This window comes from Carcharodon carcharias (assembly GCF_017639515.1).
Source record: "Carcharodon carcharias isolate sCarCar2 chromosome 21 unlocalized genomic scaffold, sCarCar2.pri SUPER_21_unloc_3, whole genome shotgun sequence".
NCBI lineage: Eukaryota > Metazoa > Chordata > Chondrichthyes > Lamniformes > Lamnidae > Carcharodon > Carcharodon carcharias.
The window spans coordinates 129186-156775 of NW_024470577.1; the positions used below are offsets into that span (position 1 = coordinate 129186).

Genomic DNA, 27590 nt, shown 5'->3' on the forward strand with positions numbered 1-27590 from the left:
AGACAGATAGACAGGTCGATAGATAGACAGATAGACAGATAGACAGATAGACAGATAGACAGATAGACAGGTCGACAGATAGACAGGTCGATAGATAGACAGGTCGACAGATAGACAGATCGACAGATAGACAGGTCGACAGATAGACAGATAGACAGATAGACAGATAGACAGATAGACAGATAGACAGGTCGATAGATAGACAGATAGACAGATAGACAGATAGACAGATAGACAGATAGACAGGTCGATAGATAGACAGATAGACAGATAGACAGATAGACAGGTCGATAGATAGACAGATAGACAGATAGACAGATAGACAGATAGACAGATAGACAGATAGATAGATAGACAGGTCGATAGATAGACAGATAGACAGATAGACAGATAGACAGGTCGATAGATAGACAGATAGACAGATAGACAGATAGACAGATAGACAGATAGACAGATAGACAGGTCGATAGATAGACAGGTCGATAGATAGACAGGTCGACAGATAGACAGATCGACAGATAGACAGATAGACAGGTCGATAGATAGACAGATAGACAGATAGACAGATAGACAGATAGACAGATAGACAGGTCGATAGATAGACAGATAGACAGATAGACAGATAGACAGATAGACAGATAGACAGATAGACAGATAGACAGATAGACAGATAGACAGATAGACAGGTCGATAGATAGACAGGTCGATAGATAGACAGATAGACAGATAGACAGATAGACAGGTCGATAGATAGACAGATAGACAGATAGACAGATAGACAGATAGACAGATAGACAGGTCGACAGATAGACAGGTCGATAGATAGACAGATCGACAGATAGACAGGTCGACAGATAGACAGATAGACAGATAGACAGATAGACAGATAGACAGATAGACAGATAGACAGGTCGATAGATAGACAGATAGACAGATAGACAGATAGACAGATAGACAGATAGACAGGTCGATAGATAGACAGATAGACAGATAGACAGATAGACAGGTCGATAGATAGACAGATAGACAGATAGACAGATAGACAGATAGACAGATAGACAGATAGACAGATAGACAGATAGATAGATAGACAGGTCGATAGATAGACAGATAGACAGATAGACAGATAGACAGGTCGATAGATAGACAGATAGACAGATAGACAGATAGACAGATAGACAGATAGACAGGTCGATAGATAGACAGGTCGATAGATAGACAGATCGACAGATAGACAGGTCGACAGATAGACAGATAGACAGATAGACAGATAGACAGATAGACAGGTCGATAGATAGACAGATAGACAGATAGACAGATAGACAGGTCGATAGATAGACAGATAGACAGATAGACAGATAGACAGATAGACAGATAGACAGATAGATAGATAGACAGGTCGATAGATAGACAGATAGACAGATAGACAGATAGACAGGTCGATAGATAGACAGATAGACAGATAGACAGATAGACAGATAGACAGATAGACAGGTCGATAGATAGACAGGTCGATAGATAGACAGATCGACAGATAGACAGGTCGACAGATAGACAGATAGACAGATAGACAGATAGACAGATAGACAGATAGACAGGTCGATAGATAGACAGATAGACAGATAGACAGATAGACAGATAGACAGATAGACAGGTCGATAGATAGACAGATAGACAGATAGACAGATAGACAGGTCGATAGATAGACAGATAGACAGATAGACAGATAGACAGATAGACAGATAGACAGGTCGATAGATAGACAGATAGACAGATAGACAGATAGACAGATAGACAGATAGACAGGTCGATAGATAGACAGGTCGATAGATAGACAGATCGACAGATAGACAGGTCGACAGATAGACAGATAGACAGATAGACAGATAGACAGATAGACAGATAGACAGATAGACAGATAGACAGATAGACAGATAGACAGATAGACAGATAGACAGATAGATAGATAGACAGGTCGATAGATAGACAGATAGACAGATAGACAGATAGACAGGTCGATAGATAGACAGATAGACAGATAGACAGATAGACAGATAGACAGATAGACAGGTCGATAGATAGACAGGTCGATAGATAGACAGATCGACAGATAGACAGGTCGACAGATAGACAGATAGACAGATAGACAGATAGACAGATAGACAGGTCGATAGATAGACAGATAGACAGATAGACAGATAGACAGGTCGATAGATAGACAGATAGACAGATAGACAGATAGACAGATAGACAGATAGACAGATAGATAGATAGACAGGTCGATAGATAGACAGATAGACAGATAGACAGATAGACAGGTCGATAGATAGACAGATAGACAGATAGACAGATAGACAGATAGACAGATAGACAGGTCGATAGATAGACAGGTCGATAGATAGACAGGTCGACAGATAGACAGATAGACAGATAGACAGATAGACAGGTCGATAGATAGACAGGTCGATAGATAGACAGATCGACAGATAGACAGGTCGACAGATAGACAGATAGACAGATAGACAGATAGACAGATAGACAGGTCGATAGATAGACAGATAGACAGATAGACAGATAGACAGATAGACAGATAGACAGATAGACAGATAGACAGGTCGATAGATAGACAGATAGACAGATAGACAGATAGACAGATAGACAGATAGACAGATAGACAGATAGATAGATAGACAGGTCGATAGATAGACAGATAGACAGATAGACAGATAGACAGGTCGATAGATAGACAGATAGACAGATAGACAGATAGACAGATAGACAGATAGACAGATAGACAGGTCGATAGATAGACAGGTCGATAGATAGACAGATCGACAGATAGACAGGTCGACAGATAGACAGATAGACAGATAGACAGATAGACAGATAGACAGATAGACAGGTCGATAGATAGACAGATAGACAGATAGACAGATAGACAGATAGACAGATAGACAGGTCGATAGATAGACAGATAGACAGATAGACAGATAGACAGGTCGATAGATAGACAGATAGACAGATAGACAGATAGACAGATAGACAGATAGACAGGTCGATAGATAGACAGATAGACAGATAGACAGATAGACAGATAGACAGATAGACAGGTCGATAGATAGACAGGTCGATAGATAGACAGATCGACAGATCGACAGATAGACAGATCGATAGATAGACAGATAGACAGATAGACAGATAGACAGATAGACAGATAGACAGGTCGATAGATAGACAGATAGACAGATAGACAGATAGACAGATAGACAGATAGACAGATAGATAGATAGACAGGTCGATAGATAGACAGATAGACAGATAGACAGATAGACAGGTCGATAGATAGACAGATAGACAGATAGACAGATAGACAGATAGACAGGTCGATAGATAGACAGGTCGATAGATAGACAGATCGACAGATAGACAGGTCGACAGATAGACAGATAGACAGATAGACAGATAGACAGATAGACAGATAGACAGGTCGATAGATAGACAGATAGACAGATAGACAGATAGACAGATAGACAGATAGACAGGTCGATAGATAGACAGATAGACAGATAGACAGATAGACAGGTCGATAGATAGACAGATAGACAGATAGACAGATAGACAGATAGACAGGTCGATAGATAGACAGATAGACAGATAGACAGATAGACAGATAGACAGATAGACAGGTCGACAGATAGACAGATAGACAGATAGACAGATAGACAGATAGACAGGTCGATAGATAGACAGATAGACAGATAGACAGATAGACAGATAGACAGATAGACAGATAGACAGGTCGATAGATAGACAGATAGACAGATAGACAGATAGACAGATAGACAGATAGACAGGTCGATAGATAGACAGATAGACAGATAGACAGATAGACAGATAGACAGATAGACAGGTCGATAGATAGACAGGTCGATAGATAGACAGATAGACAGATAGACAGATAGACAGATAGATAGATAGACAGGTCGATAGATAGACAGATAGACAGATAGACAGATAGACAGGTCGATAGATAGACAGATAGACAGATAGACAGATAGACAGATAGACAGGTCGATAGATAGACAGGTCGATAGATAGACAGATCGACAGATAGACAGGTCGACAGATAGACAGATAGACAGATAGACAGATAGACAGATAGACAGATAGACAGATAGACAGGTCGATAGATAGACAGATAGACAGATAGACAGATAGACAGGTCGATAGATAGACAGATAGACAGATAGACAGATAGACAGATAGACAGATAGACAGGTCGACAGATAGACAGATAGACAGATAGACAGATAGACAGATAGACAGGTCGATAGATAGACAGATAGACAGATAGACAGATAGACAGATAGACAGGTCGATAGATAGACAGATAGACAGATAGACAGATAGACAGATAGACAGATAGATAGATAGACAGGTCGATAGATAGACAGATAGACAGATAGACAGATAGACAGGTCGATAGATAGACAGATAGACAGATAGACAGATAGACAGATAGACAGATAGACAGGTCGATAGATAGACAGGTCGATAGATAGACAGATAGACAGGTCGATAGATAGACAGATAGACAGATAGACAGATAGACAGGTCGATAGATAGACAGATAGACAGATAGACAGATAGACAGATAGATAGATAGACAGGTCGATAGATAGACAGATAGACAGATAGACAGATAGACAGGTCGATAGATAGACAGATAGACAGATAGACAGATAGACAGATAGACAGATAGACAGGTCGATAGATAGACAGGTCGATAGATAGACAGATCGACAGATAGACAGGTCGACAGATAGACAGATAGACAGATAGACAGGTCGATAGATAGACAGATAGACAGATAGACAGATAGACAGATAGACAGATAGACAGGTCGATAGATAGACAGATAGACAGATAGACAGATAGACAGATAGACAGGTCGATAGATAGACAGATAGACAGATAGACAGATAGACAGGTCGATAGATAGACAGATAGACAGATAGACAGATAGACAGGTCGATAGATAGACAGGTCGATAGATAGACAGATAGACAGATAGACAGATAGACAGGTCGATAGATAGACAGATAGACAGATAGACAGATAGACAGATAGACAGATAGACAGGTCGATAGATAGACAGGTCGATAGATAGACAGATCGACAGATAGACAGGTCGACAGATAGACAGATAGACAGATAGACAGGTCGATAGATAGACAGATAGACAGATAGACAGATAGACAGATAGACAGATAGACAGGTCGATAGATAGACAGATAGACAGATAGACAGATAGACAGATAGACAGGTCGAAAGATAGACAGATAGACAGATAGACAGATAGACAGGTCGATAGATAGACAGATAGACAGATAGACAGATAGACAGGTCGATAGATAGACAGGTCGATAGATAGACAGATAGACAGATAGACAGATAGACAGGTCGATAGATAGACAGGTCGACAGATCGACAGATAGACAGATAGACAGATAGACAGATAGACAGATAGACAGATAGACAGATAGACAGATAGACAGATAGACAGATAGACAGATAGACAGATAGACAGATAGACAGATAGACAGATAGACAGATAGACAGATAGACAGATAGACAGATAGACAGATAGACAGATAGACAGATAGACAGATAGACAGATAGACAGATAGACAGATAGACAGATAGACAGATAGACAGATAGACAGGTCGATAGATAGACAGATAGACAGATAGACAGATAGACAGATAGACAGATAGACAGGTCGACAGATAGACAGATAGACAGATAGACAGATAGACAGATAGACAGATAGACAGATAGACAGATAGACAGGTCGATAGATAGACAGATAGACAGATAGACAGATAGACAGGTCGATAGATAGACAGATAGACAGATAGACAGATAGACAGATAGACAGGTCGATAGATAGACAGGTCGATAGATAGACAGATAGACAGATAGACAGATAGACAGGTCGATAGATAGACAGGTCGACAGATAGACAGATAGACAGATAGACAGATAGACAGGTCGATAGATAGACAGGTCGACAGATCGACAGATAGACAGATAGACAGGTCGATAGATAGACAGATAGACAGATAGACAGATAGACAGATAGACAGATAGACAGGTCGATAGATAGACAGATAGACAGATAGACAGATAGACAGATAGACAGGTCGATAGATAGACAGATAGACAGATAGACAGATCGACAGATAGACAGATAGACAGATAGACAGATAGACAGATAGACAGATAGACAGATAGACAGATCGACAGATCGACAGATCGACAGATCGACAGATCGACAGATAGACAGATAGACAGATAGACAGATAGACAGATAGACAGATAGACAGATAGACAGATAGACAGATAGACAGATAGACAGATAGACAGATAGACAGATAGACAGATAGACAGATAGACAGATAGACAGATAGACAGGTCGATAGATAGACAGATAGACAGATAGACAGATAGACAGATAGACAGATAGACAGATCGACAGATAGACAGGTCGACAGATAGACAGATAGACAGATAGACAGATAGACAGATAGACAGGTCGATAGATAGACAGATAGACAGATAGACAGATAGACAGATAGACAGATAGACAGGTCGATAGATAGACAGGTCGATAGATAGACAGATCGACAGATAGACAGGTCGACAGATAGACAGATAGACAGATAGACAGATAGACAGATAGACAGATAGACAGGTCGATAGATAGACAGATAGACAGATAGACAGATAGACAGATAGACAGATAGACAGGTCGATAGATAGACAGATAGACAGATAGACAGATAGACAGGTCGATAGATAGACAGATAGACAGATAGACAGATAGACAGATAGACAGATAGACAGATAGACAGATAGACAGGTCGATAGATAGACAGATAGACAGATAGACAGATAGACAGATAGACAGATAGACAGGTCGATAGATAGACAGGTCGATAGATAGACAGATCGACAGATAGACAGGTCGACAGATAGACAGATAGACAGATAGACAGATAGACAGATAGACAGATAGACAGATAGACAGATAGACAGATAGACAGATAGACAGATAGACAGATAGACAGATAGATAGATAGACAGGTCGATAGATAGACAGATAGACAGATAGACAGATAGACAGGTCGATAGATAGACAGATAGACAGATAGACAGATAGACAGATAGACAGATAGACAGGTCGATAGATAGACAGGTCGATAGATAGACAGATCGACAGATAGACAGGTCGACAGATAGACAGATAGACAGATAGACAGATAGACAGATAGACAGGTCGATAGATAGACAGATAGACAGATAGACAGATAGACAGGTCGATAGATAGACAGATAGACAGATAGACAGATAGACAGATAGACAGATAGACAGATAGATAGATAGACAGGTCGATAGATAGACAGATAGACAGATAGACAGATAGACAGGTCGATAGATAGACAGATAGACAGATAGACAGATAGACAGATAGACAGATAGACAGGTCGATAGATAGACAGGTCGATAGATAGACAGGTCGACAGATAGACAGATAGACAGATAGACAGATAGACAGGTCGATAGATAGACAGGTCGATAGATAGACAGATCGACAGATAGACAGGTCGACAGATAGACAGATAGACAGATAGACAGATAGACAGATAGACAGGTCGATAGATAGACAGATAGACAGATAGACAGATAGACAGATAGACAGATAGACAGATAGACAGATAGACAGGTCGATAGATAGACAGATAGACAGATAGACAGATAGACAGATAGACAGATAGACAGATAGACAGATAGATAGATAGACAGGTCGATAGATAGACAGATAGACAGATAGACAGATAGACAGGTCGATAGATAGACAGATAGACAGATAGACAGATAGACAGATAGACAGATAGACAGATAGACAGGTCGATAGATAGACAGGTCGATAGATAGACAGATCGACAGATAGACAGGTCGACAGATAGACAGATAGACAGATAGACAGATAGACAGATAGACAGATAGACAGGTCGATAGATAGACAGATAGACAGATAGACAGATAGACAGATAGACAGATAGACAGGTCGATAGATAGACAGATAGACAGATAGACAGATAGACAGGTCGATAGATAGACAGATAGACAGATAGACAGATAGACAGATAGACAGATAGACAGGTCGATAGATAGACAGATAGACAGATAGACAGATAGACAGATAGACAGATAGACAGGTCGATAGATAGACAGGTCGATAGATAGACAGATCGACAGATCGACAGATAGACAGATCGATAGATAGACAGATAGACAGATAGACAGATAGACAGATAGACAGATAGACAGGTCGATAGATAGACAGATAGACAGATAGACAGATAGACAGATAGACAGATAGACAGATAGATAGATAGACAGGTCGATAGATAGACAGATAGACAGATAGACAGATAGACAGGTCGATAGATAGACAGATAGACAGATAGACAGATAGACAGATAGACAGGTCGATAGATAGACAGGTCGATAGATAGACAGATCGACAGATAGACAGGTCGACAGATAGACAGATAGACAGATAGACAGATAGACAGATAGACAGATAGACAGGTAGATAGATAGACAGATAGACAGATAGACAGATAGACAGATAGACAGATAGACAGGTCGATAGATAGACAGATAGACAGATAGACAGATAGACAGGTCGATAGATAGACAGATAGACAGATAGACAGATAGACAGATAGACAGGTCGATAGATAGACAGATAGACAGATAGACAGATAGACAGATAGACAGATAGACAGGTCGACAGATAGACAGATAGACAGATAGACAGATAGACAGATAGACAGGTCGATAGATAGACAGATAGACAGATAGACAGATAGACAGATAGACAGATAGACAGGTCGATAGATAGACAGATAGACAGATAGACAGATAGACAGATAGACAGATAGACAGGTCGATAGATAGACAGATAGACAGATAGACAGATAGACAGATAGACAGATAGACAGGTCGATAGATAGACAGGTCGATAGATAGACAGATAGACAGATAGACAGATAGACAGATAGATAGATAGACAGGTCGATAGATAGACAGATAGACAGATAGACAGATAGACAGGTCGATAGATAGACAGATAGACAGATAGACAGATAGACAGATAGACAGGTCGATAGATAGACAGGTCGATAGATAGACAGATCGACAGATAGACAGGTCGACAGATAGACAGATAGACAGATAGACAGATAGACAGATAGACAGATAGACAGGTCGATAGATAGACAGATAGACAGATAGACAGATAGACAGGTCGATAGATAGACAGATAGACAGATAGACAGATAGACAGATAGACAGATAGACAGGTCGACAGATAGACAGATAGACAGATAGACAGATAGACAGATAGACAGGTCGATAGATAGACAGATAGACAGATAGACAGATAGACAGGTCGATAGATAGACAGATAGACAGATAGACAGATAGACAGATAGACAGATAGATAGATAGACAGGTCGATAGATAGACAGATAGACAGATAGACAGATAGACAGGTCGATAGATAGACAGATAGACAGATAGACAGATAGACAGATAGACAGATAGACAGGTCGATAGATAGACAGGTCGATAGATAGACAGATAGACAGGTCGATAGATAGACAGATAGACAGATAGACAGATAGACAGGTCGATAGATAGACAGATAGACAGATAGACAGATAGACAGATAGATAGATAGACAGGTCGATAGATAGACAGATAGACAGATAGACAGATAGACAGGTCGATAGATAGACAGATAGACAGATAGACAGATAGACAGATAGACAGATAGACAGGTCGATAGATAGACAGGTCGATAGATAGACAGATAGACAGATAGACAGATAGACAGATAGACAGATAGACAGGTCGATAGATAGACAGATAGACAGATAGACAGATAGACAGATAGACAGGTCGATAGATAGACAGATAGACAGATAGACAGATAGACAGGTCGATAGATAGACAGATAGACAGATAGACAGATAGACAGGTCGATAGATAGACAGGTCGATAGATAGACAGATAGACAGATAGACAGATAGACAGGTCGATAGATAGACAGATAGACAGATAGACAGATAGACAGATAGACAGGTCGATAGATAGACAGGTCGATAGATAGACAGGTCGATAGATAGACAGATCGACAGATAGACAGGTCGACAGATAGACAGATAGACAGATAGACAGGTCGATAGATAGACAGATAGACAGATAGACAGATAGACAGATAGACAGATAGACAGGTCGATAGATAGACAGATAGACAGATAGACAGATAGACAGATAGACAGGTCGATAGATAGACAGATAGACAGATAGACAGATAGACAGGTCGATAGATAGACAGATAGACAGATAGACAGATAGACAGGTCGATAGATAGACAGATAGACAGATAGACAGATAGACAGATAGACAGATAGACAGGTCGATAGATAGACAGGTCGACAGATCGACAGATAGACAGATAGACAGATAGACAGATAGACAGATAGACAGATAGACAGATAGACAGATAGACAGATAGACAGATAGACAGATAGACAGATAGACAGATAGACAGATAGACAGATAGACAGATAGACAGATAGACAGATAGACAGATAGACAGATAGACAGATAGACAGATAGACAGATAGACAGATAGACAGATAGACAGATAGACAGATAGACAGATCGACAGATAGACAGGTCGACAGATAGACAGATAGACAGATAGACAGATAGACAGATAGACAGGTCGATAGATAGACAGGTCGATAGATAGACAGATAGACAGATAGACAGATAGACAGGTCGATAGATAGACAGGTCGACAGATCGACAGATAGACAGATAGACAGGTCGATAGATAGACAGATAGACAGATAGACAGATAGACAGATAGACAGATAGACAGATAGACAGGTCGACAGATAGACAGGTCGACAGATAGACAGGTCGACAGATAGACAGGTCGACAGATAGACAGATAGACAGATAGACAGGTCGATAGATAGACAGATAGACAGATAGACAGATAGACAGATAGACAGGTCGATAGATAGACAGATAGACAGATAGACAGATAGACAGATAGACAGATAGACAGATAGACAGATAGACAGATAGACAGATAGACAGATAGACAGATAGACAGATAGACAGATAGACAGATAGACAGATAGACAGATAGACAGATAGACAGATAGACAGATAGACAGATAGACAGATAGACAGATAGACAGATAGACAGATAGACAGATAGACAGATAGACAGATAGACAGATAGACAGATAGACAGATAGACAGATAGACAGATAGACAGATAGACAGATAGACAGATAGACAGATAGACAGATAGACAGATAGACAGATAGACAGATAGACAGATAGACAGATAGACAGATAGACAGATAGACAGATAGACAGATAGACAGATAGACAGATAGACAGATAGACAGATAGACAGATAGACAGATAGACAGATAGACAGATAGACAGATAGACAGATAGACAGATAGACAGATAGACAGATAGACAGATAGACAGATAGACAGATAGACAGATAGACAGATAGACAGATAGACAGATAGACAGATAGACAGATAGACAGATAGACAGATAGACAGATAGACAGATAGACAGATAGACAGATAGACAGATAGACAGATAGACAGATAGACAGATAGACAGATAGACAGATAGACAGATAGACAGATAGACAGATAGACAGATAGACAGATAGACAGATAGACAGATAGACAGATAGACAGATAGACAGATAGACAGATAGACAGATAGACAGATAGACAGATAGACAGATAGACAGATAGACAGATAGACAGAAAGACAGAAAGACAGAAAGACAGAAAGACAGAAAGACAGAAAGACAGATAGACAGATAGACAGATAGACAGATAGACAGATAGACAGATAGACAGATAGACAGGTCGACAGATAGACAGGTCGACAGATAGACAGGTCGACAGATAGACAGGTCGACAGATAGACAGGTCGACAGATAGACAGGTCGACAGGTCGACAGGTCGACAGGTCGACAGATAGACAGATAGACAGGTCGACAGGTCGACAGATAGACAGATAGACAGGTCGACAGGTCGACAGGTCGACAGATAGACAGGTCGACAGATAGACAGGTCGACAGATAGACAGGTCGACAGATAGACAGGTCGACAGATAGACAGGTCGACAGATAGACAGGTCGACAGATAGACAGGTCGACAGATAGACAGGTCGACAGATAGACAGGTCGACAGATAGACAGGTCGACAGATAGACAGGTCGACAGATAGACAGGTCGACAGATAGACAGGTCGACAGATAGACAGGTCGACAGATAGACAGGTCGACAGATAGACAGGTCGACAGATAGACAGGTCGACAGATAGACAGGTCGACAGATAGACAGGTCGACAGATAGACAGGTCGACAGATAGACAGGTCGACAGATAGACAGGTCGACAGATAGACAGGTCGACAGATAGACAGGTCGACAGGTCGACAGGTCGACAGATAGACAGGTCGACAGGTCGACAGGTCGACAGATAGACAGGTCGATAGATAGACAGGTCGACAGATCGATAGATAGACAGGTCGATAGATAGACAGGTCGATAGATAGACAGGTCGACAGATAGACAGGTCGACAGATAGACAGGTCGACAGGTCGACAGGTCGACAGATCGATAGATAGACAGGTCGACAGATCGATAGATAGACAGGTCGACAGATCGATAGATAGACAGGTCGACAGATCGATAGATAGACAGGTCGACAGATCGATAGATAGACAGGTCGATAGATAGACAGGTCGACAGATAGACAGGTCGACAGATAGACAGGTCGACAGATAGACAGGTCGACAGGTCGACAGGTCGACAGATCGATAGATAGACAGGTCGACAGGTCGACAGGTCGACAGATCGATAGATAGACAGGTCGACAGATCGATAGATAGACAGATAGACAGGTCGACAGATAGACAGATCGACAGATAGACAGGTCGACAGATAGACAGGTCGACAGATAGACAGGTCGACAGATAGACAGGTCGACAGATAGACAGGTCGACAGATAGACAGGTCGACAGATAGACAGGTCGACAGATAGACAGGTCGACAGATAGACAGGTCGACAGATAGACAGGTCGACAGATAGACAGGTCGACAGATAGACAGGTCGACAGATAGACAGGTCGACAGATAGACAGGTCGACAGATAGACAGGTCGACAGATAGACAGGTCGACAGATAGACAGGTCGACAGATAGACAGGTCGACAGATAGACAGGTCGACAGATAGACAGGTCGACAGATAGACAGGTCGACAGATAGACAGGTCGACAGATAGACAGGTCGACAGATAGACAGGTCGACAGATAGACAGGTCGACAGATAGACAGGTCGACAGATAGACAGGTCGACAGATAGACAGGTCGACAGATAGACAGGTCGACAGATAGACAGGTCGACAGATAGACAGGTCGACAGATAGACAGGTCGACAGGTCGACAGATCGACAGATCGACAGGTCGACAGATCGACAGATCGACAGATCGACAGATCGACAGATCGACAGGTCGACAGGTCGACAGGTCGACAGGTCGACAGGTCGACAGGTCGACAGGTCGACAGGTCGACAGGTCGACAGGTCGACAGGTCGACAGGTCGACAGGTCGACAGGTCGACAGGTCGACAGGTCGACAGGTCGACAGGTCGACAGGTCGACAGGTCGACAGATAGACAGATAGACAGATAGACAGATAGACAGATAGACAGATCGACAGATCGACAGATAGACAGATCGACAGATCGACAGATCGATAGATAGACAGGTCGACAGATAGACAGATCGACAGATAGACAGATCGACAGATCGACAGGTCGATAGATAGACAGGTCGACAGATAGACAGGTCGACAGATCGATAGATAGACAGGTCGACAGATCGATAGATAGACAGGTCGACAGATCGATAGATAGACAGGTCGACAGATCGATAGATAGACAGGTCGACAGGTCGACAGGTCGACAGGTCGACAGGTCGACAGGTCGACAGGTCGACAGGTCGACAGGTCGACAGGTCGACAGGTCGACAGGTCGACAGGTCGACAGGTCGACAGATAGACAGATAGACAGATAGACAGATAGACAGATAGACAGGTCGACAGATCGACAGATAGACAGGTCGACAGATAGACAGGTCGACAGGTCGACAGGTCGACAGGTCGACAGGTCGACAGGTCGACAGGTCGACAGATAGACAGATAGACAGATAGACAGATAGACAGGTCGATAGATAGACAGGTCGACAGATCGACAGATAGACAGATAGACAGGTCGATAGATAGACAGGTCGACAGATCGACAGATCGACAGGTCGATAGATAGACAGGTCGATAGATAGACAGGTCGACAGGTCGACAGGTCGACAGGTCGACAGATAGACAGGTCGACAGATAGACAGGTCGACAGATAGACAGGTCGACAGATAGACAGGTCGACAGATAGACAGGTCGACAGGTCGATAGATAGACAGGTCGATAGATAGACAGATCGACAGATCGACAGGTCGATAGATAGACAGGTCGACAGGTCGACAGGTCGACAGATAGACAGGTCGACAGATAGACAGGTCGACAGATAGACAGGTCGACAGATAGACAGGTCGACAGATAGACAGGTCGACAGATAGACAGGTCGACAGGTCGATAGATAGACAGGTCGATAGATAGACAGATCGACAGATCGACAGGTCGATAGATAGACAGGTCGACAGGTCGACAGATAGACAGGTCGACAGGTCGACAGATAGACAGGTCGATAGATAGACAGGTCGACAGATCGACAGGTCGATAGATAGACAGGTCGACAGGTCGACAGATAGACAGGTCGACAGGTCGACAGATAGACAGGTCGATAGATAGACAGGTCGACAGATCGACAGGTCGATAGATAGACAGGTCGACAGGTCGACAGATAGACAGGTCGACAGGTCGACAGATAGACAGGTCGATAGATAGACAGGTCGACAGATCGACAGATCGACAGGTCGATAGATAGACAGGTCGACAGGTCGACAGATAGACAGGTCGACAGGTCGACAGATCGACAGGTCGATAGATAGACAGGTCGACAGGTCGACAGATAGACAGGTCGACAGGTCGACAGATAGACAGGTCGATAGATAGACAGGTCGACAGATAGACAGGTCGACAGGTCGATAGATAGACAGGTCGACAGGTCGACAGATAGACAGGTCGACAGGTCGACAGATAGACAGGTCGACAGGTCGACAGATAGACAGGTCGACAGGTCGACAGATAGACAGGTCGACAGGTCGACAGGTCGACAGATAGACAGGTCGATAGATAGACAGGTCGATAGATAGACAGGTCGATAGATAGACAGGTCGATAGATAGACAGGTCGATAGATAGACAGGTCGACAGATCGACAGATCGACAGGTCGATAGATAGACAGGTCGACAGGTCGACAGATAGACAGGTCGACAGGTCGACAGATAGACAGGTCGATAGATAGACAGGTCGACAGATCGATAGATAGACAGGTCGACAGTTCGACAGGTCGACAGGTCGACAGATCGATAGATAGACAGGTCGACAGGTCGACAGATCGACAGATAGACAGGTCGATAGATAGACAGATCGATAGATAGACAGGTCGACAGATCGATAGATAGACAGGTCGACAGGTCGATAGATAGACAGGTCGACAGATCGACAGGTCGACAGGTCGACAGATCGATAGATAGACAGGTCGACAGTTCGACAGGTCGACAGGTCGACAGATCGATAGATAGACAGGTCGACAGGTCGACAGATCGACAGATAGACAGGTCGATAGATAGACAGATCGATAGATAGACAGGTCGACAGATCGATAGATAGACAGGTCGACAGATCGATAGATAGACAGGTCGACAGGTCGATAGATAGACAGGTCGACAGGTCGATAGATAGACAGGTCGACAGGTCGATAGATAGACAGGTCGACAGGTCGACAGGTCGACAGGTCGACAGGTCGACAGGTCGACAGGTCGACAGGTCGACAGATAGACAGGTCGACAGATCGATAGATAGACAGGTCGATAGATAGACAGGTCGATAGATAGACAGGTCGATAGATAGACAGGTCGACAGGTCGACAGATCGATAGATAGACAGGTCGACAGATCGATAGATAGACAGGTCGACAGATCGATAGATAGACAGGTCGACAGATCGATAGATAGACAGGTCGACAGGTCGATAGATAGACAGGTCGACAGGTCGACAGGTCGACAGGTCGACAGGTCGACAGGTCGACAGGTCGACAGGTCGACAGGTCGATAGATAGACAGGTCGACAGGTCGACAGGTCGATAGATAGACAGGTCGACAGGTCGACAGGTCGACAGGTCGATAGATAGACAGGTCGATAGATAGACAGGTCGATAGATAGACAGGTCGACAGGTCGACAGGTCGACAGATCGATAGATAGACAGGTCGACAGATCGATAGATAGACAGGTCGACAGGTCGACAGGTCGACAGGTCGACAGGTCGACAGGTCGACAGGTCGACAGGTCGACAGGTCGACAGGTCGACAGGTCGACAGGTCGACAGGTCGACAGGTCGACAGGTCGACAGGTCGACAGGTCGACAGGTCGACAGGTCGACAGGTCGACAGGTCGATAGATAGACAGGTCGACAGGTCGACAGGTCGATAGATAGACAGGTCGACAGGTCGACAGGTCGATAGATAGACAGGTCGATAGATAGACAGGTCGATAGATAGACAGGTCGACAGGTCGACAGGTCGACAGATCGATAGATAGACAGGTCGACAGATCGATAGATAGACAGGTCGACAGGTCGACAGGTCGACAGGTCGACAGGTCGACAGGTCGACAGGTCGACAGGTCGACAGGTCGACAGGTCGACAGGTCGACAGGTCGACAGGTCGACAGGTCGACAGGTCGACAGGTCGACAGGTCGACAGGTCGACAGGTCGACAGGTCGACAGGTCGACAGGTCGATAGATAGACAGGTCGACAGATAGACAGATCGACAGGTCGACAGATCGATAGATAGACAGGTCGATAGATAGACAGATCGACAGGTCGACAGGTCGATAGATAGACAGGTCGATAGATAGACAGGTCGATAGATAGACAGGTCGATAGATAGACAGGTCGATAGATAGACAGGTCGACAGGTCGATAGATAGACAGGTCGACAGGTCGACAGGTCGACAGGTCGACAGGTCGACAGGTCGACAGGTCGACAGGTCGACAGGTCGACAGGTCGACAGATAGACAGGTCGACAGATAGACAGGTCGACAGATAGACAGGTCGACAGATAGACAGATAGACAGGTCGACAGATAGACAGATAGACAGGTCGACAGATAGACAGGTCGACAGATAGACAGGTCGACAGGTCGAGAGATAGACAGGTCGACAGGTCGACAGGTCGATAGATCGACAGATAGACAGGTCGACAGATAGACAGGTCGACAGATAGACAGGTCGACAGATAGACAGGTCGACAGATAGACAGGTCGACAGATAGACAGGTCGACAGATAGACAGGTCGACAGATAGACAGGTCGACAGATAGACAGGTCGACAGATAGACAGGTCGACAGATAGACAGGTCGACAGATAGACAGGTCGACAGATAGACAGGTCGACAGATAGACAGGTCGACAGATAGACAGGTCGACAGATAGACAGGTCGACAGATAGACAGGTCGACAGATAGACAGGTCGACAGATAGACAGGTCGACAGATAGACAGGTCGACAGATAGACAGGTCGACAGATAGACAGGTCGACAGATAGACAGGTCGACAGATAGACAGGTCGACAGATAGACAGGTCGACAGATAGACAGGTCGACAGATAGACAGGTCGACAGGTCGACAGGTCGACAGATCGACAGATAGACAGATAGACAGGTCGACAGGTCGACAGGTCGACAGGTCGACAGGTCGACAGATCGACAGGTCGACAGATAGACAGGTCGACAGGTCGACAGGTCGACAGGTCGACAGGTCGACAGATCGACAGATAGACAGATAGACAGGTCGACAGGTCGACAGGTCGACAGGTCGACAGGTCGACAGATCGACAGGTCGACAGATAGACAGATCGACAGATAGACAGATCGACAGATAGACAGGTCGACAGATAGACAGGTCGACAGATAGACAGGTCGACAGATAGACAGGTCGACAGATAGACAGGTCGACAGGTCGACAGGTCGACAGGTCGACAGGTCGACAGGTCGACAGATCGACAGATCGACAGATCGACAGGTCGACAGGTCGACAGGTCGACAGGTCGACAGGTCGACAGATAGACAGGTCGACAGATAGACAGATAGACAGATAGACAGATCGACAGATAGACAGGTCGACAGGTCGACAGGTCGACAGGTCGACAGGTCGACAGGTCGATAGATAGACAGGTCGACAGATAGACAGGTCGACAGATAGACAGGTCGACAGATAGACAGGTCGACAGATAGACAGGTCGACAGATAGACAGGTCGACAGATAGACAGGTCGACAGATAGACAGGTCGACAGATAGACAGGTCGACAGATAGACAGGTCGACAGATAGACAGGTCGACAGATAGACAGGTCGACAGATAGACAGGTCGACAGATCGACAGGTCGACAGATCGACAGGTCGATAGATCGACAGGTCGATAGATAGACAGGTCGACAGGTCGACAGATAGACAGGTCGACAGGTCGACAGATAGACAGGTCGATAGATAGACAGGTCGACAGATCGACAGGTCGATAGATAGACAGGTCGACAGGTCGACAGATAGACAGGTCGACAGGTCGACAGATAGACAGGTCGATAGATAGACAGGTCGACAGATCGACAGATCGACAGGTCGATAGATAGACAGGTCGACAGGTCGACAGATAGACAGGTCGATAGATAGACAGGTCGACAGGTCGACAGGTCGATAGATAGACAGGTCGACAGGTCGACAGATAGACAGGTCGATAGATAGACAGGTCGACAGGTCGACAGGTCGACAGGTCGATAGATAGACAGGTCGACAGGTCGACAGATAGACAGGTCGATAGATAGACAGGTCGACAGGTCGATAGATAGACAGGTCGACAGGTCGACAGATAGACAGGTCGATAGATAGACAGATAGACAGGTCGACAGGTCGACAGATAGACAGGTCGACAGGTCGACAGATAGACAGGTCGACAGGTCGACAGATAGACAGGTCGACAGGTCGACAGATAGACAGGTCGACAGGTCGACAGATAGACAGGTCGACAGATAGACAGATAGACAGGTCGACAGGTCGACAGGTCGACAGATCGACAGATAGACAGGTCGATAGATAGACAGGTCGATAGATAGACAGGTCGATAGATAGACAGGTCGATAGATAGACAGGTCGATAGATAGACAGGTCGATAGATAGACAGGTCGATAGATAGACAGGTCGACAGATCGATAGATAGACAGGTCGACAGGTCGATAGATAGACAGGTCGACAGGTCGATAGATAGACAGGTCGACAGGTCGACAGATCGATAGATAGACAGGTCGACAGGTCGACAGATAGACAGGTCGACAGATAGACAGATAGACAGGTCGACAGGTCGACAGATAGACAGATAGACAGATAGACAGATCGACAGATAGACAGGTCGACAGGTCGACAGGTCGACAGGTCGACAGGTCGACAGGTCGATAGATAGACAGGTCGACAGATAGACAGGTCGACAGATAGACAGGTCGACAGATAGACAGGTCGACAGATAGACAGGTCGACAGATAGACAGGTCGACAGATAGACAGGTCGACAGATAGACAGGTCGACAGATAGACAGGTCGACAGATAGACAGGTCGACAGATAGACAGGTCGACAGATAGACAGGTCGACAGATAGACAGGTCGACAGATAGACAGGTCGACAGATAGACAGGTCGACAGATCGACAGGTCGACAGATCGACAGGTCGATAGATCGACAGGTCGATAGATAGACAGGTCGACAGGTCGACAGATAGACAGGTCGACAGGTCGACAGATAGACAGGTCGATAGATAGACAGGTCGACAGATCGACAGGTCGATAGATAGACAGGTCGACAGGTCGACAGATAGACAGGTCGACAGGTCGACAGATAGACAGGTCGATAGATAGACAGGTCGACAGATCGACAGATCGACAGGTCGATAGATAGACAGGTCGACAGGTCGACAGATAGACAGGTCGATAGATAGACAGGTCGACAGGTCGACAGGTCGATAGATAGACAGGTCGACAGGTCGACAGATAGACAGGTCGATAGATAGACAGGTCGACAGGTCGACAGGTCGACAGGTCGATAGATAGACAGGTCGACAGGTCGACAGATAGACAGGTCGATAGATAGACAGGTCGACAGGTCGATAGATAGACAGGTCGACAGGTCGACAGATAGACAGGTCGATAGATAGACAGACAGACAGGTCGACAGGTCGACAGACAGACAGGTCGACAGGTCGACAGACAGACAGGTCGACAGGTCGACAGACAGACAGGTCGACAGGTCGACAGACAGACAGGTCGACAGGTCGACAGACAGACAGGTCGACAGGTCGACAGACAGACAGGTCGACAGGTCGACAGGTCGACAGATCGACAGATAGACAGGTCGATAGATAGACAGGTCGATAGATAGACAGGTCGATAGATAGACAGGTCGATAGATAGACAGGTCGATAGATAGACAGGTCGATAGATAGACAGGTCGATAGATAGACAGGTCGACAGATCGATAGATAGACAGGTCGACAGGTCGATAGATAGACAGGTCGACAGGTCGATAGATAGACAGGTCGACAGGTCGACAGATCGATAGATAGACAGGTCGACAGGTCGACAGATAGACAGGTCGACAGATAGACAGATAGACAGGTCGACAGGTCGACAGGTCGACAGATCGACAGATAGACAGGTCGATAGATAGACAGGTCGATAGATAGACAGGTCGATAGATAGACAGGTCGATAGATAGACAGGTCGACAGATAGACAGGTCGACAGATAGACAGGTCGACAGATAGACAGGTCGACAGATAGACAGGTCGACAGATAGACAGGTCGACAGATAGACAGGTCGACAGATAGACAGGTCGACAGATAGACAGGTCGACAGATAGACAGGTCGACAGATAGACAGGTCGACAGATAGACAGGTCGACAGATAGACAGGTCGACAGATAGACAGGTCGACAGATAGACAGGTCGACAGATAGACAGGTCGACAGATAGACAGGTCGACAGATAGACAGGTCGACAGATAGACAGGTCGACAGATAGACAGGTCGACAGATAGACAGGTCGACAGATAGACAGGTCGACAGATAGACAGGTCGACAGATAGACAGGTCGACAGATAGACAGGTCGACAGATAGACAGGTCGACAGATAGACAGGTCGACAGATAGACAGGTCGACAGATAGACAGGTCGACAGATAGACAGGTCGACAGATAGACAGGTCGACAGATAGACAGGTCGACAGATAGACAGGTCGACAGATAGACAGGTCGACAGATAGACAGGTCGACAGATAGACAGGTCGACAGATAGACAGGTCGACAGATAGACAGGTCGACAGATAGACAGGTCGACAGATAGACAGGTCGACAGATAGACAGGTCGACAGATAGACAGGTCGACAGATAGACAGGTCGACAGATAGACAGGTCGACAGATAGACAGGTCGACAGATAGACAGGTCGACAGATAGACAGGTCGACAGATAGACAGGTCGACAGATAGACAGGTCGACAGATAGACAGGTCGACAGATAGACAGGTCGACAGATAGACAGGTCGACAGATAGACAGGTCGACAGATAGACAGGTCGACAGATAGACAGGTCGACAGATAGACAGGTCGACAGATAGACAGGTCGACAGATAGACAGATCGACAGGTCGACAGATCGACAGGTCGACAGATCGACAGAGATAGAGAGACAGATCGACAGAGATAGAGAGACAGATCGACAGAGATAGAGAGACAGGCAGATAAAGAGATGGATGGATAGATAGATAGAGAGAGAGAGAGCGATAGAGAAAGAGCGATAGAGAGTGGTAGAAGATAGAGACAGACAGACAGACAGACAGACAAGATAGGCAGGTGGACAGATATTTCGATAGACAGATAGATAGATAGATAGGCAAATAGACTATTCAGTATATCCATCTGTGCATCGATGGATGGAAAATGGATGCATGAACAGATAAATGTTCAGAAAAAGGCGTTCCATCGACACTGCACAATCAAACGTTCACAGTTCACAGACTGTACTGATTAGATACAAGAGAGAAGAACATTGAAGTTCCACATAAAACCCACAGCCCTAGTAAGGCCTTGGAACAAGAGTAAAATTGCCTCTGATAGTTCATCAAATGTCCTTCAGGCAGTTGGAATCAGGTTGTGCATTGAGTTAAGTTAAATTCATATTTTTCCAGCTCTCATTCCCACCGTAGTTTCCGTTAGACAAGGAGTAAGACACCATACTGTCTATTTAAGTTTCACAATTTATTTTCAGATTCGATCATATCGCAGAAGGTAACATTACAGTGACTCCCTGTAACTGTCCTGAAATTGAACTTTAGATCAGGACAATCTGATTCAAATATTATCTGCTATTGAAAATGTTTAATCATCATCCCTTAATCACAACCTTGGCTTTTTTTAGAATGAAATGTACGTTAAATTAACGATCTGCTACTTCATTGGAGGAATTGAGGTATTTACTTTTACATATCTAATTCGGAGCACTCACACCCAATGTGTTTGATATTGATTAAAGTTCCTTGAATATTGAGAGTGCCAACACTCTCATGTCAGATACAGAACAGGTGAATTATACTAAAACTCTGTTTGCACAGTCCTGTGAAGCGCTGTATTTCAGGAATATTAATGGTGGGATGCATTCTAAAACGCCCTCTACTCTGCATTGTTAGTTAAAATTTGTGCTTAGACTGGACCATCAACAAACCACAGGCTCTGATAGAGCAAACACTGAACAGGAAAAATATCTTTCTACACTTTGCATTCCTTCTGAATTCCACAAACTGGGATACTGATCTTATTTCTGAGACACATTCCCAAACTTAACAGACTTGCACCTTTCTCGAATACACAAACTTGTTAAATAAATGGTCCGAAATTAATTCCCTGAATTACAGGAGAATGAACCAGGAAGATCACAAACAGCCAGAAGGCTCCTGATTCTCGCACAGTGACCACGCACAAAGAAGCAGAACAGGCATAAACAATGCAAAAATCAGTCTATTAAAGATAGATTTCTCCAGTATCCATTAATCCGTTTGAATAGATTAAAACGTTTGTAAATTTATGACCATGTCACTTCTGTGAAATTATTTTGATTCTAAATGGAAAAACTCCATTTGACGAGCCTCAATTTCTCCCTGTCTGTGTACAGCTTTCACAACAGCCTTAGAGTTAGTTTGGCTGAGAACAGGTCCATCAAAATAATTTACATTCATGGTAATTTATGTCTATAACAGGGACATTGTAACAGAGCAAGAATTTAACAAATCGGGAGATATTTACACTGAACTCCTATTATTCACTGACATAATTTCAGAATAATATATAATCATTGAAACTGCTGAGGCAAAACACGAAGATAATTAACTAAATTGTAGAGCAACATCCAATGGAGCTAAAGTTAGTTGAGTGAGAAACATGTTGCTTTCCAAGTTAATTGAAAATAATTTTAAAAATTCTCCAACAATGAGCTTTAACTTTAATCCTGGACTCAGCGCAGCACATTTGAGAGATTTTTTTTGTAATTAATTCGTACTGATCTTAGACTCTATTTTCATATTGTTGATATTTAACTCCATTATGCCAAATTTGTTAATAATTTTATTATTCTTCTGATTTGTCTCTTGTTAATAATAGGCTCATTATTCTTAAATTAACCAAATCATTCCATACACTTTTGGACAAATACATTATATTATTTTTAATACATTAAGATGATCAACAATTTATAAGAATGTGCTCTTATATCTACACCCGTGTAAGATTTCCATGTTTGTGATTATGTTTGCACGATGTAAAAGCTCTTCTGTTCTAAACGTGTTTTTCACATGATATATTTATAAGTGGGCAGCTTAAAATTGTTCGAGCACTATCCGGGTACTCATATCGGTAATAAAAAATGGAGTGCAACATCCTCTAGTCACTAAAGCAGGACTCCGGAGTTTAAATATCAACCCACATTTCAACAGCAGTTTTATTTTTAATAATTAATGTAGCCCTGGCAGTTTGGCGCCATTTTCGGAGCCTCCCCTTGATAATAATACAGCCAAACTTCGATGTACCATTCCCGTAATCCACACAATGCACGTAAATGTGTTTCAAATGTGTAATGAAAATAAAATGCTGCGGATGCTGGAAATCTGATATAAAAACGGAAAATGCTGGCAAAACTCAGCACGTCTGGAAGCATCAGTGGAGAGAGAAACAGAGTTAACATTTCGAATCCATATGACTCTTCTTCAGAACTCTGCTTCTCCATGGACAGATGCTGCCAGTCCTGCTGAGTATTTGTTCAGCATTTTTTTGTTTAAATATTTAATGCTACTTATTGAAATTAAGATCCACAATCATCAATGCAGAACTGAGAGATAACAATTCCTCTGCATCACCTGAGACACTGAAATTCAACGAGCAAAAAGAACAACGATTTTAATGAGAATTAAAGGTAGCTCCCATTTAATTCAACCCGTATATCTCACAGTTTTGCAAGATTGGTTGTTGTTCTTCAATTCAAAAGTTACATTTATAATTAAGCCAACCTGCTTCAATAGCAATGTTTGTCCATCTCCAGCCATATGCATTCTGAACTTTCTCTGAATTTGAATTGAATTATTGAGCAATTCCGACTGCAAACTGTTTAAGATTAGCTTCGTGATAATGGGCTACACCAAAATTGAAGGAACAGCGCTGTTTGGCTGCACAGCACAGCTTCAGCAACCCGGCAGATATATTAAATTAGCTTGCTGCAATTTACAAAATGCATTTAATATTGATAATTAATTAGCACCTTTCAATCTACGTTAACCAGGGAGGAACCAAATAATTTAAAATCCTTGTTCAAACTAAACACTTCAGTGCGATCAGTGTGTATTATAATTTTTTAAAAAACACAATGGAAATTGCTGGAACCTCTGCATTTGTCCGGCTGATATTAATTGTGCTGTGTTTTGCAGCAGAGTTTTGGATAGCACAGATTATCTGCTAAATGTCTAACAATACTATTTTTTATTGTTGTAATCTTGGGAAATATTGCCGCATTATAACAGTTTGAATTATATTCATTTAACTCCCCATCACAGTTGAAATTCGCTCGTTATGTCCTTTAACATTGCATTATTACCTTAAGTATTAAATAGGAATATCGGAAACAAAATATTAATTTTTGAATCTGCAATTAGCACTGAAATAAAAATGCATCAATATATCTATCACAATTGATTAAAAAGCCTGTCTGCTTTATAACTATAACCTTCCTTCACAATGGTTTAAGCATATCATCAACACACGGTAGATGTGATCGAAAATACGCGTTGTAGAATCACCAAACAGTTCCACGAGCTTTAACTGTTCAAAGTAACCCAGGCACATACTCTCCTCAGCACTTAACACCAAATCACAAAACCGAGGGATTGAATCCAACAACTGCTTAATTACCTAAGTCCTTTCAGCAGAATCAGATGCAACATTTCAAATCAACCTCAATACATCGCACCGAAATCGCCTTTCATTGAACAAGTTATTTATTAAAATAAACAGAAATATGAAACAATGGAAGAAGAATTGTACTTCGATGCATCATGTTTAATGCATTGTGTTGATTTTCACTGCATATTTTAGTAATATCTGGCGACATTACTGCATTTTAATGTTTCAAGTTGTTTTCATTTAATCCTGACCCAGGCAGCAAATTTGTTAACCCTGTTGTTCTTAGTTATCGTAGCATTTCACTTATTTAAGATGAACGTTGGTCAGCATCATATTGATATTTTACAGCACAGTTAAACACAAATAAAAATGGCAAACATTTATTTTAAAACCCATAGTTTAAAATGACATTTTTGACCTTGATAGCACTCGGTTTCCTGTCTATAATCTTATTTCCAACACTTTTAAACACAACGTAATCAGTCGATTAGAAAACTTGCAGCAATCAGATGTCACCGAGATTAAACATGGTAGAAACACCAAACTGATTAACAAAATTCATGTATTTAAAGTAAGCCAGGCACAAAGCCTCATCAGCAGATAAAAGGCAAATCACACAAAGAAGTCCTTAAAATTCCCATGCTTTTTTTTTGCCGAGAAGCAGGAGAATTGTTCAATCCCTTTGCAGCATAATTAAATGAAACATTGTAAACACAGAATGCAAAGTTTCGGTTAACAGATTAATGACTAAAATAAACAGAAATGTGAAACAATGAAGCAAATCCAACAGCGCAGAATGAAGGCATGTTTCTTACCTGCAGTCACCGTCACCATGGTTCCTTGTCCCCAGTATTCCATATAGTCACTGTGTTACGTTCGCTGGTCTGGGTCACACAATAACCAGTTCTGCACACAAGGGGAGAAATTCAATATTAATTTACATGTTACGAACCGAGAGGCAAAGTAAAATCATGATCGACTTTAACAAAAATGTAAAGTTGCGAAATATTTTTAAAACTTTATAAATTACACTATTATTTGTATTTCACAGAGTATCTGATGATCATGCATTGAAATCAGCAACCACTGATTTAATAATTAACACTTTAGCACCTCTTGAAACCTGTCAGTTGGGGAGCTCCAGGCACAGATAGGAGTCTGTTTAATATAGTTGTATTGTAAGAAAAAATGCATCGACTGAAATGCAATCAATTAGCCCCGACGAGGTTCTTGCATTAATAGTAACGACTATGCCATCCAGTATCACTGTGAGACGCACCATGTCAGAAACTGTGGCGGACTGTTAAATGTGAAATACAGAGATTCAAATCCACAGCGGTCTGAGAAACCTGATTCTGAATACTCTAGGAATACATCACTGTGATATTTCAGTTAGAACTCTTCATTGTGTTTACAAAGCGGATCGAAATACGCCTTTAACAACTGTGCCCCTATTTAGCAAGACAATCAAAATGAGTAAATTCGGAGACTTTTATACATTTTTTCGTAAATCAGTGTTCCTTAAAACCCTTATTGTTGGTCATTTTATTTTCTTTGACTTTCTTGCTGTGATACTGATCGCAGATTTGATCAAAGTCCCTCTCTGGGGTATTTGTATGAGGAGTTCACTATACACAGCACCGTGACCCACAGTGACACGAACCAGCACAGATACTGCTCTCACTT

At 43.2% G+C, this 27590-nt stretch overlaps 1 pseudogene; it reads right to left on the bottom strand.

The window, feature by feature from the left end:
* The window catches only part of LOC121273451, a 154871-nt pseudogene that overhangs the window by 126826 nt on the left and 455 nt on the right, over positions 1-27590 (bottom strand).